The following is a 19,467-nucleotide window of genomic DNA, read 5'->3' as shown; positions in this document are numbered from 1 at the left end:
GACATACTTCCATTGACAATGCCTTTTCAAACATAGTACGATATAATGTGTGTTCCAGTCAAACACACTAGCCTTATCAAAACAAGAGTTGTGACATCTTTTCACAAAGTTTTTCACAAATCCAATGCAAATCATCAAAACATGCCTTTTATGCTAGAAAATGTCAGTTACAACTTTTTTCAACTGGTTCTTAACCAAAGGCCACTGATTAAAGTCAACAAGGTGCCTCCCCTTGGCTTTGATGGATTTTTGGTCAGAGTATAATTTAGGTGATTGATAATTTATCCCTATAAGGGCCATGTGAAACCTGTGATTGGTTCAGCTAAGTTCTGAAAACAAATGAAGTGTCTACAGCAGGTTGGCAAACGTAGATAGACTCCTGTATTCTAGGCAGGCAAATAGCTAAATATCACTTAAAAGTGTTCTTTCGCTTAAATCACCTTGGAACAAGTTATTTGAAAAAGAAATGAAAGTGTATAAATGAGCCTGAGAGACTTGTATTCATGGCTGGAGAAGTGGGGGGAAGCGATTAAGACAGTCTAAAAAATGGCAGGCATGTTGGGCCATATGGCCCCTTCCTGTTTCTAACACTTCTTTTGTTTAACTTCTCCAAAGCAATTTTGTCACTATTATTATTGTGGTTGTTTCAGTTTTAAACATGTTTTCCTAGCATTCAATCTTTCACCAGCTGCCCTCTAAAAACCAAAAAGAAAAAAAAAACCCACCCCAGCCCAATTAAAAAGAAATGCTGGAAAAGTCTTTAAGATGCTCTTTGGCTCATGTTGCCTTTAAAACTCTGCAGTGTATGTTAGTTTCTTTTGTGTTTGCTTTCTGCCTGTTTTGCCCCAGCTGTTGGGTACTCCTATGCTGCTAGTTCCAGAGCAAAACAGATGCAGACTGCAGATCACATGAACTGTGCTCTGACTGAATGAAAGCAGCTTTGGTCATTAATCCTGTCTATAGATTCTTTTGGCTGTTTTTCACAAGCTTTTTTTTTTTTCATTCTGGCTTTTAATCATGGTTTAAAAAAATTAAGAAACTAGACAAAAAAGAGAGAGAGAGAGAGATCAAGTAGGCTGCTGTGAGCTTTGAAGCATAAAATATAAAGGAAAAAAGAATCTTGCAAGCTTTTATTCTCAGGAAATGGCAAATACCTTGCTCAGTTTAACAGTTGTGTCTGGCTGCTAGATAGGGAAATAATGCTTTTGGCAGTACATAAACTCTTGTTTTCTTGCTTTTTTTCTTCCGGTGTAAAGCACTGTTGAAAAATTCACCTGTCTATTGCAAAATTAAACTACTGGCTTTAACAAAGTTGCATGGGAACTTTGGTTTATTGATGAATACAACATACCCTCTTTGATTTGAATGCTTTCAGAGTGCTGAAAAGATTCAAAAGGCATCGCTTCCTGCAACAGCGGCATGCCTTTATACATCTCAGTGGTTCACCCCTACCCAGCTGCTATATCTCATTAACAAGCATTTGGCCATCGCAGCAAACTTCGTAGTGTTGACACTTGAAAGGCCCAGGCAGGCGCTGGCAGGCCATCAGCTATGGCAACAGGAAACTGCCCGAAGACAACACTGAGAAAACAGCAGCTGCAAAAGCCAAAAGCAAAAGGAAGATGGAGAGAGTTAGGTGTTTCCATGCTATATAATTTTCAATATAGACAGTAGTGCAGTGAAATATAATGAAATTAGATTGTTAGAATACGATGGCAAAGATAAAATGAAAATGCCTTTAGGCATTAAATACTTTTTTGCTACATTTTAATGGTTTCCTAAAGTCTATTTTCATGCAAATAAAAATCTGCCTGACTAGCATATTCACAAAAGCTAGGCCTGGGGTCTATCTGTAAATCAGACTGTCTAAGCTAGCTCTGGTCTAAAGTTACTGCAACCCAGTTTCATTCTCCACTAAGACCCATTATCAATGTTCCCTTCTCCATAGCAAGTTTGTTCTTTGGATGAGGTTTATGATTAATCCCTGTGATTTATTTAATTTCCTCTGGGATGTGGACTGGCAAACAAAAGTTAACAAAAGTTATACCTGGTTCAAAGGAGGACTTACCATGCATCAGCCACTCCGTGGTAACCATTTTGTGTCTGTTCCTATCCGTCAGTAAGTGGAAGCTAAAATGAGGCAGTTTACTCCTTTTTCATTACACATGACTATTTTACTCCATAATTAGCTATTGTCAAATCAAAAGGCTTACTTGAGGAAAAAAGTGATATTTAATATGGATGAGCATATCAGACTTGAGCCCTGTGTTAGCTGACAAATGCATAGCAAGATGTGTAAAAAATATTTCTTCTTAAAGGTACAAGTAGGAGATAAAATATGCACTGTGAAATGTTATACTGTCAGAACATGACTTATTGCTGAGGGCCTGATTCAGGCTCCAGTTACATTGATGTACAAACAAAACAACCCCATTTAAATCCATGAAGTTTATTAACTGTGCAACTGAGGTAACATTTGGGCTGCATGTAATTAATCCTGAATTTAACTGTCTTATGTTTCTCCCTTTTCTGAGTCACCTAATACAAGTTTGTCTGGTCAAAAGGAACATAAACTGACCAGTTTTTCCATTGACATACACTTGTCTTTACCAAAAAGGTGTATTTCCAATTATGTGAATAATCCCACTTGTAGAACTGGACTTTAAATAAATGATAGTTGTGGAATGAGGGGGAGGGTATGATGGCACCCATGGGTGCCTATACACAAGCGCAGAGGTTGCTCGGATGCCCAGTATTAATGTGCAGATTAATTGGGTCTTCTGGAGCATGGTAGTTACCACACTCCAGTAGCCTCCTGCGTCTTGTGTATCAGCATCCCCATGCTTTAAAATGGTGGTGGGGGCGCTTGAACTAAAGCTCATTAAATGAGCTTGAACTAAAGCGTTCTGTGTTTAGAACATAAGTTTTATCGTTAAACACCATCATGATTTCCCCCCAAAATCCTTGCAGGAGTTTCCCAGCTGTGAAAACTTGTAGGAGGATGTTTGGATAATTTGAGTTTGCATTTTACATTTACAGGTAGAATTTGTATACATGATCACCATTACAGAAAATGGAAAATATTTTGTAAAGCCTCATGCACGTCAAGCCTGGTGGCTTATACTAAAAGTGGATTTTATAGTCTGTTGTGTATACTTTGTGTTTCCTGTGCTGGGGAACCACAAAACAGAAATACTGTAACTTGTGAAGTTTCCCTTCCTCAGAACTTAGCTTAGCATAGTCCTCTACGGTTTCCAGCATTGCTGTATTTGGTTCCAGTTTCTAATATGTGGTTCAGCGAGTGAATGTTTCAGGTGGTAAATCAGTAGATGGCATGCTTCCCTCTGTCAATATTGAACTAATGCCCCAGCATACTGTTAGGTAGCACTGCTATAATTGCCATCTTTCAAATCTGATACAACATTGATGTCCTGACCGCTTACTGTCATTAAAAGATCCCCTGTCAATTTTTTGCAAGAGCAGGCATATTAACCTTCTAGCCTGGCTGAATTTCAGTTTGGATGATGACATTCTGCCTATGCCTTCATTACTATCCCCAAACTGATTTGCCCTGAAGACTGCTTAGAAGCTTCAGCTATTAGGCAAGTACAGTTTCTCATGAACCAATTGACTCAGTCAGTCTCATGACTATATTGATTCCCAGTACTGTTTTCCAGTACAGTTCTAAGGGCTGATTCTGGTGCAGAGGGAAAAATTATATTTCACTGCTGAGATGTCTAAGTGGCACTTAAACAGGTTTTTAGGCTTCTAAGTCACAAAATTGCATTACACTTTATATCAAGTAGTGGCATGAATTGCAGTAAGAGGTCTGAATTTCTTAAGCATCTGCTTTAGCTCCATAGTCACAGAGCCATCAAAATCCATTTATGTTCATCATGATTCAGTTTCACAGTAGAGGCACAGAAGTGTTCTGTAAAAGCCTAACAATGTAGTCAACCAAAAGCTACAAGAAATGACAATTTGGTATTGCTAATAAGAGGGTTATGGTACCCAACTTAAGTACCTGCTTATGACTTGGGTTACTAAGGTTCAAGACCCAGCCCCTGAGGGTACTTGAATCATATTGCTGTGTCCAAACCACCACAGTACAGGTTAGGCATAACTGAGACCACCTGAAGCTAGGCTATTGGGCAGACAGGACAGAGTGAGTCATGGGGCCAGAAAGAGAACAAGGGAAAAAAGAGCATGATTCCAATGCTGGTTCTGCATTTTGAATTACAGAGTCACTGTAAAAAATTGCACAGCAACACTGGGAACTAAGAGCTGCCTTTTCACATGGTGTTTCACCTGCTTGAAACTCTTTCTTAATGGGCTGGCATATATGCCCAGACTGCACTATTTGGAAAGCATTCTAGTAAGAATCTTCATTACAGTAGTTCTTCCTACAATAAAAAAACCTTTTGAAAGACATTATCCAGAATCCCTTTTAGAGAAAGCCATGTGCCTTTGTTTGGAGAGATGAAAATAAAGCCTGCTGGATTGGTAGTAACAAAACTCAAGGGCTCTGATTTTCCATTCAGAAAAAAAAAGCTCACGTATACAATACTCAGCATTCTTCAAGCTCCTGTCACTAACCTATGTTAGCTTATGGGACATTAGCTGATGTTCTTCATTGCCAAGGCTCTCCTGAAATCACACTTTGCCTGAGATACCTGTCACACAAATCTAGCTTTCACAGAAGTGTGGCATATTAAAGATTGGTGATCTATTTTCAGCTCTTTGTGTCAGGCCAGACCTTTCTTGGTCTGCTATCTGATACCATGTAAACCAGTATAGACTGTCCCATGGTTGGGTTGTTGGCGACTAAACTGGCATTCCTACCTGGGCTAACCTAGGTGAGGAGGGTGTGTGGACACCCAGCAGGACTAAAAACAAGACCTGTCAAAGGGCGGATGAGCTCCCTGTGAATCAGTGGCCATCCATACCTGGAGAGGAGATAGGTGCCACCAGGTCACTTTGCCCAAAGAATCACCAATGACACACAGCATCAAAGGTGCCCCACCAGTTGCAGCGGCTCCAGGACTGACTCGATTGACCCCTTTTACTTTCCTTGATATAAATCAGTTTGGCCAGATATTGCCCCCTGTGATTAAAGTGGAATCCAGAATAATGCCATAACTTACTGTGGCATTAATGCCAGTTCACATTTCTGTCTGTGATGCATTTGGATAAAATGCATGAACAGCCTTCAGACTAAGAGCTAAAAATCAGGACTTTGGACCTGTTAGGGGCATTGATTATATCTCTGAGCCACAGAGTAAGGCTATTTCATTTCTTTTTCTGACTCCCTGGCTCTTTCCTTGGCTATTCACTGGGTTAGGTATATATGGAGGAAGGAAGGTTCTCCCAGCATATTTTGTTTGAGACATAAAATGTGTGAGTTCAAATCCTCTAAGGCTTGATGGGGGTGGGCTTTAAATACAGGTCCCTCCCTACCATTGGAGGAGGAACTTTATGCTGAAGTCAGTGTTGTCTGTTAAGTACAGTTGTCCACAAATCTTACTTTTCAAGTATTAAGTCCTTCTATAAGAGGCTGTAGACTTTTGACCAGTGGGACTCCATTATAGCACAGATTAAACCCCCATTGAAATGAACAGAGAGCTTTGTGCCTCTTGCAGAACAGGAAGGACAGAATCTTATTTCACTTTACATGCCCAAATGGCTGTTTTCCAGCCGTATAACACCATTTTTGGCACAAATACAATTTGTGATCTTATTCCACAAGTTCATTTTATTCCTCCCCCCCAATAGATATTTTTATCCGCTTTATCCATTCAAATTGCAACAAGGGGAATTTAGACTGGATATTAGGAAAAAATCTCTGTGAGAGTGGTTAAGCACTGAAAAAGATTTCCTAGAGAGGTTGTAGATGCTCCAAGACTGGAAATTTTTTAGAGTTGGTTAGACCTAGAAAATATATTTTACTTAAGGATGATCATCCCTTGAGCAGGGGTTTGAACTAGATGGTTCCCTGAGGTCTTTTTCCGCCCCACTTTTCCATGATTTTGTGCTCTGATGCATTTTACCTCCCAGTCTTTCTCTCACAGAACACCATTTAGCTTAATTTGCCTGGGAAAGTACTGCAGGGCTGGGCCCACAGTTTGTAAATCAAAATGATAGTATGTAAGCATTTTTCTTTCCCATAGAAATGTAGAAGTGTAAGTCATCACCATCATGTATATTACCAAGACAGCAAATGTATCAAGAATACAATGAAAAGGCAACTAAGGAGCTGGAGATGTAATTGTGTTTCTGTTTGTGTAGTCATAGGAAAATAATACATTTATGAGAATCAGAGTTGTTATTCATCAAAAGAGAAAATAGCTTCCCAGAAAAAGCTATTTACAGAAATCAAGAATGTAGTTTGTGTGTGTGAGGATGTACAAGCCTGATGTATTCTTATGTTCACCACAATTACTTCAGGTAGACAAAGATCTTCTTCAGGCTTGCTGAAAATTGAAGGAATTTTTACGAAGTAGAGAACACAGTAATGAGATCTTCTTGCCACAAATATCTTTTAAAGGAAGCAAGTCTTAAAGTAATTAATTGACTACAAGGGTTGTTTTTTTTTTTTTGTTGAGTCATCTCAGATTAGTTTCAACAAAACAGCTAGGTCCTGATCCAGAAAAACACATAAGCATGTGCTTCAGTGTAATAGCGCACCAAATATCACTGGAGTCAAAGGAGTCATATATTTGCTTTAGTGATTTCCTGAAGTTCTGTTTTTGAAAGATTCTGGTTCACGTGAAATCAAAGAGATACCAGAGGATGAGTTTCTTCAGCTAGATCAGGTTCTGTAAAGACCACAGAGGACTAGAATGCTTGGATTCATTTGTAGCCATGTACTCCTGTGACTACTCTGCGACATTGCTGTCAGATGTGATTCCTTCTGCTTCTGCAGATGTGCACAACAGATTTATGGTTACAAGTTATTCACAGTGAATTCCTGACACAGAGGCATTTAGGGCTCCTACCAGATGTCTCATTTTAATAATACATTCATATGTCCTGATTTTAAGGATAGAATTAAGCCCTGAACAACAAAGATAAAATCATTGGAAGACATGTAGTTCCACTTTTTTGTGGAGGTCATCTAAGGTAGTTAATAAAATGAATGAATTCAATTTTGGTTTTGATTTTTTTTACAGGAAGATTACTATCATGTAGGGCTCTTTCAAAAAATGGAGAATAGGCACATGTCTTAATTTACAGCTGTCTGCTTAGGAAGAATGCAGTTGATTGCTCCATTTTTGCTCAGGCAGTTTGGATGTTTAATCATCTCTACCAGTTTCAGTATGCATTAGGCAAACATAATGTCATTTTGATCCCGGTAAAACGGGTACCACTGAAAGATTTGTTGGCTGGGCTTTGCAAGTTTGCTAGTAATGTAATTGTCCAAGAAACACTGCCTGCCTTTGTGAAGGGCCTAGGTATTTGCTACAGCTGAAGTGCACTGCTTCAGGTAGATTTTAATGCTAGCTTTCCCTTAGTCAGAACTCATGAAGAATTTTTAAGGGAATAATAAGAGTATTAGTTAAGCATATAGGATATATATTTCAAACAACATGTCCATCCACATATACATATATAAAGATAGAATTGAGGCCCACAGTTTGTTATTTAGATTATATATTATATAATATATATATAATAGGGGCTTCATGCCTTGGGAGCTGCACAGCATACAGGCTTCCCAGGATCCCTTCTGTGTGTCCAACAAAGACTGCCACACCATGTGGGCAGCGTAAGCACCCCTCTTTGCCATCATGCAAGCAGCATAAGCTCCTTCCTTCCTTCCTTCCGCTTTGGACGCTTCGGACCAGGCTCGCTTGGAGCTGCGTGGGGCGATCCCGAGCGTAAGACTCCCCGGCTTCCTATCTCTTTTCTTCCTTCATTCCCACCTGTCTAAAGGTCTCTAGCCTCTGTTTATTTCGCTTTCTGACTCTTTTCTTGCTTTTTTGCAGCTTTTTCCCCCACTTTTCTCTCCTCTCTCTTCCCTCCCCCTCTGCTTCCGGTTTCTTTGTCTGTGAGATGCTTCTTGCAGCCTTCTCTTTTACTGTCTCTTTCCCTTTCTTTCTCTTTTTTCTGTCTGCTTGTTACGGGGAGTTACCTTTTCCATTAGCCTGCCTTCCAGAGGTGCTCTTAATTAACCCTCCATCCCCCCCTCACCCCTTAGTTTTCCTTTTCTTTTTTCTTTTCGCTGTTTTAACCCCCCCCTTCCCCTTCCCCTGCCGCTTTTTTTACCCTCCACCCTCCTCCCCCTTTGTGGGGAGGTCTCTATTATCATTTGCCGCTTGAGGGGTGCATTTTCCCCCCCCCTCTTATTTTGTTCTATCCACGCTTTTTTTTTCACCCCCAAATCCCTCCCTCCCTTTCAGTGGCTTATCTTCACTTTCTGTTTTGGCCACATTCCCGGGAGCTTGGCCTTGAGCTCCTGTGTTTAAGTTTTCTTTTTGTTCCCTTAGTTGTTTTGCTTTGCAGTTTAACCCTGTCCTAGTGAGGATGGCTGCTCCTACACCTGGCAGTTGGCATGAGGATGTCTCTCGAGACCTCCCGCTGACGCATGGCCTGAGGGTTCATGCCCCTCTCCATGTGGGGCTCGAGGTTTGCATGGAGGCTCTGGCTGCGCTCCTGGGATGGCGTACCATCCGCTATGCGGGTCGTGTGAACACGGTCCCGATGATTTATTTGAGCACGCCTGCCTTGGTTGACAGGGTGTGTGCGGAGGGCCTGGACATTGCGGGCATCCACTACCCTGTCACGCCCCTAGAGACTCAGGCAGTGAGGGTGGTGATCTCTAACATCCCACCACATGTTTCTGATCGGGAGCTGGCCAGGGGACTCGAGGCCTATGGAGTTCCTACGAGTCCTTTTCGCTAGCTGCCAACGGGAAGCAAGGACCCTCAGCGGAAGCACGTCCTGTCTTTTCGGAGGCAGATCTTTATGCTCCTCAAGGAGGGCCCCCAGTCTCTACCTCGCTCCCTGAGCCTCACGCTCGAGGGTCGGAGGTATATTATCTATTTCTCTGTGGGAGAGACTACGTGTTTTAAGTGCGGCGGCTCCTCCCACCTGGCTGCTCAGTGCCCACAGGGCAAGGCGGCTGGACCATCGCCACCTGCGGCAGCGCCGAGAGATGGCGTGTCGACTTCTGGGACACGCGGCAGGCCCAGGGAGGCAGGGAGCTCTTCCTCCCAGCCTCCTTCCACCCCTACTCCATCTCAGGGGACTGGGGGCTCTGGTGTGAAACCATCGTCCAGTGGAGAGGATGGTGCTACTACCCAGGCCCCGCCGCCGCCTCCCCCGTCTGTGGCGCCCCCTGCCCTCAGTGCGGGGGCCCCGCCAACTGGGGGGGCGGGGCAGTCTGGCCCATCCCCAGCACAGGGGCAGCTGCCCACTACCACCAAGAAGAAGAAGAAGGAGGACAAAGAGAGGAAGATGAAGGGGGCCTCTCAGGATGCCCTATCCCTGTCAGGACCCTCCTCGGCCAGTGCCGAGGGACCCCCCCTAGAGAGCCTGGCCCCGCTCTGGCTGCCATACCACCCACCCTGTTGGATGTAGCCATCAGCGGGGCAGACTTAGCGGAGGGGGAGGGGGCTTCAGGGGTCCGTCTCCCCTCGCCTGTCCCCCAGCCTCCGGAGTCGGGCGGCGGCGGGGATGGTGGCGAATGCCTCTCTTCTGGTGGCCTGGCCTCGGGGGTGGCGGGAGAGTCTGCTACCCCCTTGGTCATGCCCCAGCCTGGCGGATCAGATGGAGAAGTTGACGAGATGGAGGTCCAGCTCACTGAGTCTTGCAAGAGGCGTCATGAGCGGGATGGCTTCTCCCCCCCCAGGAAGACAGGGAATGCCCTCATGGAACCGGTCCTTGACTCGGATGATGAGAGGCGGCTGATGTGTCTAGACATCGAGGGTGTCGATGCTGCGGTTGCGGACGAGCTCCTGCCGGGGGTGCGGACTCGCCGCTCTTCCTTAGGCAACATCCACCCCAAGCTGGCGGAGCCCCCCTGGGTCCCTCCAGACTATGGGGGACTCCTGTCCTTCTTGAAGTTAACTAAGGGGCAGAGGAACGTAGCGGGACGCATCACTCAGTGGTGCGCAGACCCCAAAGTGTTTGTCAAGGGTGCCAGGGCAGCTGCCAAGCTCATGCAGCAGGATCTGGGCACACGCCAGATGGCTTACCGTTTGGAGAAGCTTGCCCAGAGGGTGAGAGTTGAGTGGGACTTAGGCGGGTCCCTCGACTAGAGTAGGGCACACTAGGCCTTCCTTGACCTGTCTGTACTGCCTTGCTCTGCTCTTGGGTGCTCGTTCTTCCACCCGTACCTTGCTTTGCTCTTCCTCTCCCACACCCACATCCATGGCAGCCACAACCTTTGGCACCTTCAACATCAACGGCGGTCGAGACTCGGTGAAGCGCGAAGCCGTCCTGGAGCTCCTGCGACAGAAGAGGCTGGCCATCACCTTCCTTCAAGAGACCCACTCTGACAGATTCAACCAGGCGGCCTGGCGGGCTGCCTGGCGAGGACAGGTATTCCTGAGCCATGGCACCAACCTTAGCGCTGGGGTCGCGACTCTCTTATCACCACAGCTGCAGCTTGACGCGGCGGTGCCGCGGGAGGTCATCCCCGGCCGCCTGCTGACCGTCCGCGTCACCCTCGCACAACACCGCCTGCTGCTCATCAACGTCTACGCGCCTTCCGATGGTCAGGAGAGGGTCGTTTTCTTCGAGACCTTGGCTGCCCTCCTGCGCGATGCTAGTGAGGATGATGACCTGCTCCTCCTCGGTGGGGATTTCAACTGCACCACTGCCCCGCTCCTCGACCGCACAGGGCCTGAGCCCCACCTGCCCTCCGCTCGCAAGCTGCAATCTGCCTTGGAGGGGGCAGACCTCGTGGACATCTGGCGAGCCCTGCATCCTGATGCATGCCAGTACACCTGGGCCAGGATGGGTGCCGGTGGTGTCACCATGGCTCGCCTCGACCACCTTTATGTCACCAGGCACCACCTGCCACTCCTGCGCAGCAGCTGCATCGCTCCCTCAGGTCTGTCAGATCATGACCTAGCCTTCAGTGAACTGAGCCTGCCGGGGAGAGCCTGTGCACGGGCACCTTATTGGTGTTTCAACGTCAGCCTGCTTCAGGACTCCTATTTCCGGGACTGCTTTGCCCACTTCTGGAGGAGGTCGGAGGCTGCGAGATCGAGCCACTCCTCCTGGAAGCTGTGGTGGGATGTGGGCAAGGTACAGATCCGAGCCTTTTGCCAGCAGTACACCCAGCTGGCCGCGAACGAGACGCGCCGACGTATCCGAGAGTTGGAGGAGGACGTGGCGGAGCTCGAGGCTGCTCTGCTGGCCTCTGGCAGCGACGCAGCACTGAGCGAGAGCCTCCGGTTCCGCAGGAAATGTCTGCGTGACTTGGCGGAGAGCGTGGCCCGCGGTGCGAGGATCCGCGCCCGTTGCCAGGAACTGGCGTTAACTGACGCCCCGACCCGCTTCTTTTTCAACCTGGAGCGGCGGAGGGCAGCGAGCAAAGTCTTGGACCATCTCAAGACTCCTGAGGGCCGGGTCATTACAGAGCCCGGCAAAATACGCGAACATGCCGTCGCCTTCTATCGTGACCTGTTTGCGGCCGAGCCGTCGTGCCCCGAGGCCACGCGGGAACTCCACGAGGGCCTACCACATCTCGATGCCCTGGAGGCCGGAGAGCTTGAGCGGGACTTGTCCCTGGAAGAGCTGGCGGCTGCCACGGCCGGCCTCGCCTCCGGCAAAGCCCCAGGCCTCGATGAGTTGCCTGCTGAGTTTTACAAGACCTTCTGGCCTCTCCTCGGCCCCAGCCTCCTGCGCGTTTTCCAGGAGAGCCTCGCCGACAAGGTCTTGTCGATCAGCTGCCGCCGAGCGGTGCTGACCCTACTGCCCAAGAAGGGAGACCTGGGCTACATGAAGAACTGGCGGCCGGTCTCCCTGCTGTGCGCGGACTATAAGATCCTGGCCAAAGCGTTGGCCACCCGCCTCCGCACGGTCATGGCCTCTCTCACCGGGCCCGAGCAGAGCTACTGCGTGCCGGGCAGGACCATTCAAGACAACCTGTTCCTGCTGCGGGACCTACTCACGGCTAGCGAGCTCTTTGGCCTCGACATCGGCCTCATCTCTCTAGACCAGGAGAAGGCCTTTGACCGGGTGGGCCACGCCTATCTCTTCCAGACTCTGGAGGCCTTTGGTTTTGGGCCCCTCTTCACTGGGGCCCTCCGGGTCTTGTACCGAGACATTTCCAACCTGCTCAAGGTGAACGGTGTGCTGTGTGCTCCGTTCCCCGCACGCAGGGGCATTCGTCAGGGGTGTCCGCTGTCGGGCATGCTCTACTCCCTGGCCATCGAGCCGCTGCTGCACACGCTGCGACGCCGCCTGAGTGGTGTGGCCCTGCCAGTGGCCACCGGCCCGTCTGCTAGGCCTCGTCTCCGGCTGTCGGCATATGCGGATGATGTCACCGTCTTCCTCAACACTCAGGAAGACGTGCGGGCCCTGGCGGATTGCCAGCGTGCCTATGAGCACGCCTCCTCCGCCCGCATCAACTGGGCCAAGAGCGATACTTTGTTGCTTGGCGCATGGACTGGCACGCTCCCCCCGGACTTGCCGGGGGGTCTCACATGGCGCCGCGAGGGCCTCAAGATCTTGGGCGTGTTCCTGGGGCCACCGGCCTTCATGGCGCGTAACTGGGACGACCTCGAGGAGGGGGTGGAGGCCCGCCTGCAGCGGTGGCGCTGGCGCCTGCCCAGCCTTTCCTACCGGGGGCGCGTCCTTGTCATCAACAACCTGGCGGCAGCGACCTTGTGGCACCGGTGCGCCGTGCTCGACCCCCCACCGGATCTCCTGGAGAGACTCCAGCGCAACCTGGTGGACTTCTTCTGGGATGGGCGCCACTGGCTCCCACGAGCCGTCCTTCACCTGCCTGTTGCCGAGGGGGGCCAGGGTCTGGTTGACCTGGCCAGCAGGGTGGCGGCCTTCCGCCTGCAGGCCCTTCAGCGACTGCTTTACAGTGAGGAGCAGCTGCCATGGCAACAACTGGCGTGCCGGTTCCTACAGAGGGTCGGCGCCCTTGGCTTTGACCGGGAGCTCTTTTTGTTGACACCCACGCTCCTGAACTGGGCAGTGCTTCCAGCCTTTTATCGCAGCGTGGTACGAGCCTGGCAGGTCGCCTTCCGCCTCCAGCCTCGAGCCCGGACACTGTGTTTCCCGCAGCTGCTGAGGGAGCCTCTGGTGCACAACTCAGCCCTGTGGGGCTCCGTGCCGAGCCTGGCCTCTGCCAGCCTCACGGCCACCCTCATCCAGGCGCGTGTCCTCCGCCTGCACCATCTCCTGGACCCCGCTCGGTCAGCCTGGCTCTCGCCCGAGGCGCTGGCCACACGGCTGGGCGTGCACTCCATCCGCACCATGGGTCATCTCCTGCGTGACATCCGCGCCACCCTCCCGCCGGTGGCGGCGGCCGCCTTGGACGAACATCTCCGTGCGCGCCAGATCCCGCGGGCCGCGGATGCCGCGAGCGGGGCTTTCCCTTCGCTGCCGGTCACCCCGGCTGTGGCCGCAGAGTTGGCCGGTGGGCCAGGCACTCTGTTGCGGCTCCCCATGCCTCCCGATAGTGACACGGGTTGTCCCTTTGCTTCTCTATCGCGTAGAAGCTTGTATGCCTGGGTGGTCTGTGTCCGCCATGCTCAGGTGCTGGCGGGATGCCCCGATACACCGTGGCGACAGCGCCTGGGGCCACCGGCTTCCCCACCGGCCCACCCGGCGTGGAGCACATTGTATAAGCCGCCGACCGCCAAGAAGACTGGCGACCTGCAGTGGCGGTTGCTGCACGGCATCCTAGCCACTGGCACGTTTGCGTCCCACTTTGACCCAGCCGCTTCGACGACCTGCCCCTTCTGCCCTGGGGGCGTGGAGGAGGATCTCTTTCATGCCTTCCTGGACTGTCCCCGCCTGCGGCCACTCTTTGCTACCCTCGAGCTGCCACTGCGGGCGCTGGGCAGGAGCCTCTCAGAGACCACCTACATATGCTCCTACCCATACCGGGCGGCCGAGCGGGGCGCCATCTGCCTGGCCAACTTTTTGCTGGGCCAGGCCAAGATGGCCGTCCTCAAGAGCCGCCGTAACCGGCTTGCCGGCACCGGCTCAGACGATGCCCCGCGGCTCTTTGGCCTCCTAGTGCGGGCGCGCCTCTCGCTGGAGTTTGAGCACGCTGTGCTCCGGCGGGGGGTGCCCGCCTTCGAGGCACTCTGGGCCCTTGAGGGAGCGCTGTGCCATGTGGAGGACGGCCGTCTCAAATACGCGCTCTGATGTCGTGACCGGTCTGGGCGACCGGGTGGGTGCGGTGGCGGACTGTGGCTTCCGGCTTGTGCCGTGCCCTGGGCCCTAACCAGGCTGCTGTTGTTTATTTTCTCGGGGTGAGAAGTTGAAGGGTTTTGTACGTGTACTATGGGACAGGGAAGGGTGGAATTGTTCATTTCTCGAGGGCTATATATATAAATAGCATGTTAGAAACGATGTGTATTACTGCGAAGGTGTTTGTCACCGTGTGATGTTCTGAATGTCCTGGAATGGTTTCTCTTTGGTGTGGTTTGATGGTTTTTTTGCTTTCTGTACCTGATCTTTTGTGAAATAAAGTTGTTAAAAGTCAAAGTCCTTCCTTCCTTCCTTCCTCGAGCAGTATAAGATTATTTCCTTTGCTGCTGACAGACAGTTTGAGCAACCCACACTGCTGTCATGTGAGCAGTGTGAACCCTGTCTGCCCATTAGCTCATAAGCCCTCCTGCCACTGCTGCAAGGGCAGTGGCCTCGCCGGGCCCACTCTTGCCGCGCTGATGTGCTCCAGAAATCCCAGCTGCTGCGGCAGCAGGAAGAAAAGCAGACGGGGAGTAGTATGACTTGACCCCTTGGACTGCACTATAACTCCACATGGGCCTGGTGCAGTTCACAGGCCACCAGCTTTACCACCCTGATCTACGGCAAAACCAAGACTTCTGTGGCACTTACTTCAGAAGACCTGACTTATTTTAGAAACTCACTGTATTTCATTGACTGAAAAACCCTATTATTTGTACTCACTTTTCTGTGTTTATCCCTACGGCTTCACATATAAGATACCAGAATTTAATTTGCAGATGTTAAATATCAACAGTTAGATGGTTGATAGCAACCAGAACAGAAAGGAAATGAAAGGGATCTTGAGGGGAAACTTCCCCCCAAAGTTTATTGTTTTACATAGATTCATAAATCGTAAGGCCATAAGGGACCATTAGGTCATTTAATCTGATCTCTTTTATAACTCAAGTAATATAATTTCTTCCAGTTCATACCTATATTGAGACCAGCACCTTGCATTTGCTTAAGTATATCTTCCAGAAAGTCATCTAATCTTGATACAATGATTTCAACTACCATTTCCTTGGTAGTTTGTTGCACAGGTTACTCATCATCCCTGTTAAAAATACATGCATGACTTGTCATTTGAAATGTTCTAGCTTGAATTTTTTACTGCCATTTCTTGCTTTGTCTTTATCTGCTAAATTTATAATCAGGCAGTCCAGATATGACAATGCTCTGTCAAAATAGTGTTTAGGATGATGAGTTAGCATGAAGTGAATGCTAAAAAATGAACACATGAAAGAACTTTCTCAAATTATCAATAATATAAATTGACATTTTCACATTTTTATTTTCAACACCGGGATCTTTTTGTAGTAGTTTCTATAACCACCATGGTGGCTCAGAAGACACAAAGTAGAGTCATAAAAGGGTTTATTTCCTGAGGCTGCCAGACAGAGAGACAGCCTATAGGTCTCTCAGACTCTGTAAAAGCTACAGTAAGAAACACTGCCTGTGTTAGAGATTGCCCCACATTCAGATGAAATAAAGGAGGGCCATTTGTCAGGTCACCATGTCTCAAATTCTAACTATTTTGGGTGTCCAACAATATCCCATGATAATTGGAAGTTAGCCTTCAGTAATTTAAGTACTGCTCTGACTTAAGTTTTATGTACCATAGGATAAAGCAGGCAGTTGTAGTGAATCAGCTGAGGCACAGGCTAAGTAATCTGCCTTTTAAATCTTTATGACTTTCTTCTGTTTGTGCCCAGAATTTTCCAAAATTCTGGTCTAGATCAAGCAGTCATGAAAGGGAAAAGTAAATCTGGATCATGTGCTTTAGTTATTCAATTTAGAAACAACCTTCTTCAAACCACCCTTCCTCCTCCACAGAAATGAGAGAGACATTTCTAAGAGCTTTCCTGTGGGTCCAGTTTAAGAAACCAATTTGAAGCTATCCATGTGTTAACCACATGAGTGTTATCTTGCCAGTAGTATTTAGAAGCTAATGGTGAGGTGGTAGTGAAAATAGCTGAAACCCAGTCAAAGCCACTTGAAAATACACACACTTATTGCAAAATAATAAATCCGGGACCAGTTAATGCCACAAGATTATAAACTATGAAAAAAGAGTAAAAATTTCTTTTTTCAGACAGTGAATAATTAAAGTGTGGAACTCAATGCCACAAGATGTAGTGGAAGCTGACAGTTCAATCTGATTAAAAAAAGGGATTGGATAAATTCTTGGAGGAAAGGTGCACTGGTAGCTATTGAACACGGCAGTTAGGAGTACAGCCTCTGAATCAGAACTTCCTGGACCTTAAATACTGGAGGCTACAAGTGGAAGAGGTACAGGGCAAAAACTCTGGTCATACCCCGTTCATTCTACCTTCCTTTGCCACTGTGTGTCATCAGATACTGGACAACATGGCAAGATAGCCCTAGGGTCTGACCAAGTCAATGGTAGTTTTTATGGTTTTATAGGATGTATAGTTTCATCAAGCCATTATTATATTTAGCCCATCTTAGCTTTCTTCAAGCTCATCACGTTCTTTTTTTATTTAAATAGTGACAGAATTAGTACACCAGATTGTCTCCTTTATTTTAGCAGCTTAGGGTCCCTTTGACAGGATTGACTGTCCTAAGGGCAGGTGCAGAATGGAAAACAGAGGGGGAAATGACAGGAAAGCTTCAAAAAGCAGACACTGCTAATAGCTAATTACTGATAACTTCATTCTTTGAGAATGAAGGATAGGTCTTAATGCCAGATCTTAAAGCCAGATCTACTGGGTCTCAAGTCAATTTCTAGACCCTACATCCTTCCAAATAGGCTGACTACTCTTTCAGTCCTAGTTTCAGAGGATATGTCTACACTACAGTCACTTCAGTGACCGCTTTTGTGTAGGCATACCTAAACTAGCAAGTTTCACACTCTTGTGGCTGCACAGAGCTCAGTAGGTAGGAAATATAGGGAAGTAGGGCTGGAAAGGATCTCATGAGGGTAGTGTGAAAGCTCCCTGAGAAGCTTGGGTGGTTAATCCACATTGAGTTCTGTGTTTCCGTTAATACACTGCTATTAATATTCAAGTATCTAGTTTGCAGGATAGGGCTTAAGTGGGCACATCTACATGAGCTGCCACTGTGCAGTTGTTATTGTGCTGTCATTTAGTACTTGCATAACCAAGTACTAAATGACTACAAAGTAACCAGCAGTACTGCGCAGTAATGTCCTGACATGGTTGCCTAGTGACGCTTACTGCACAGTAGCTAATACTACTGTGCGGTAGTGTCACATCACGGTTTGTGCCTGGTGATGCTACTGTGCAGTTGTAACAAGCTACTGCGCAATCATAAAGAGCTACTGCTCAATAAATGTCTTGTGTAGATGCGCCCAGTGTGACTTTAATGCAGCTTCGGCTTTACATTTTCTTCCTGAACAGTGATGAAAAAAAGAAAATAGTATAATTTCCATCAATACTGGACAGTACCTTTCTACAAGTTAGGAAGAATGTCAATGTAGAATTTGCAGAATGAAAACCATGAGTTTTCCAGATCCTGGAAGGCTTATTTGTGCAAGTGATTATTCATACTACAGCTTGCAACCTACTGTAAATTCTTCCAGGTAGCCCCATGAGCCATGTCTCTTTTTGGTCAGCTGATATGGAAATCTCTCTCTGGTACCTGTTCAATAGAGAGTGCTTGTTTCTGATACATAATCCAGAGAAGAAGAAACACCTATATCTGGTCAAATATATATTTTTACATGTTTAGAAGCAATTATTTCTAATTTTAGAAGCTTTTTCAAATAATTCATAAACATGAATCCAAATAAGAACACGATGTACACTGCAATATAGAATAGCTATCCTGTGGTCCTTAGCAGTATTTAAAAAAAACAGACATTTATGTAGACAACAAAAAAATCTCAGATTTATAGTAATAAATAGAAGCTCTATAGAATCTCTAACTAATGTGTATTAGGAGGTAATTTTCCTGAAATAGATTATCATATAACTTCAGTCATTCCAATCCTTATGTTTATCTATTTATTTATTTTTAAGCCTTAAAAGCTTAGAGTACAAAACAATCTCAACTTCCAGTTAAAAGAACCTTCTATTACATGTATTAACAGAAGAAAAAGTTTGAAAACAGGAATCCTGACAATTCAAAAATCAGAAACTAAAATGATTTAAAAATAATTTCTTGACTTGTAAGACATTCTAATAGTGCTTTATGTAGCCATCCTCTCCATCATGTGCATAGCTTCTCTTTGCAAAGTATATAACACATTATACAGGTATCAATTTTATGGCTTATCAGATTATGTCAATTCTAGTTTTAGTACCATTATCATATCTTGAAACTATAGGACATGATCAGAACATAAGTGCCTCCAGTATCTAATACTGGGGGTAACTTTAATTTTGTAAAGTCTTTGAGTTGACCAAGGCACCCTAAAGATTATTTTTATTGAAGGAGATGTAATTGGAGGTCCAAGGTAATTTCCTTAATCCCTTACATTGCTCTATACCTCTGTAGGAGTTAGATTTATTGCCAGTTCTTTGTTCCATTCTTTTTTGCCTCATTACATCTATATTAACTCTTTGGTTGGTCATTAGTAACCTGTATAGAGTAGCTGCCCTGGGTAACTGCAACATTTGAGGAGTTCTGGAGCTTCAGATAGCTTGGTTGTTTCTGGATAAAATTCAGAGGTGAATAGGTGATGGATCTGAAACATTACCACATTGCAGTAGGTGGCAGTTTGTATGGTAAAAGATGTAGAAGATCTGATCTGATCTTCAGTTATAAATTGGGATGTATAGTCTAGTCTGTTCTATTCTATCCAGTTTACTGCTCCACAAATCGAGAAAGGATTCCTCCAACTATACAAATTGGATAGTAAAGTTTGAATTTGTGAGCTAAAATGACTCAGACATGACAGGCCGTATAGACAGGGGCAAATAGATTTGATTGTTAATTGCAGTACTTTGAGCCTAATATGGCTATGAAGAGCAAAAGGTAGGTTACTTTTCTCTTGATACTTACCGGTACAGTTGTTCTACCTGGTGTCACATGCCCATTGCCAGGCTTGGTTTATAC

This window comes from Alligator mississippiensis, chromosome 1, assembly GCF_030867095.1.
Source record: "Alligator mississippiensis isolate rAllMis1 chromosome 1, rAllMis1, whole genome shotgun sequence".
NCBI classification, from domain to species: domain Eukaryota; kingdom Metazoa; phylum Chordata; order Crocodylia; family Alligatoridae; genus Alligator; species Alligator mississippiensis.
This window is presented reverse-complemented; position numbering follows the sequence as displayed.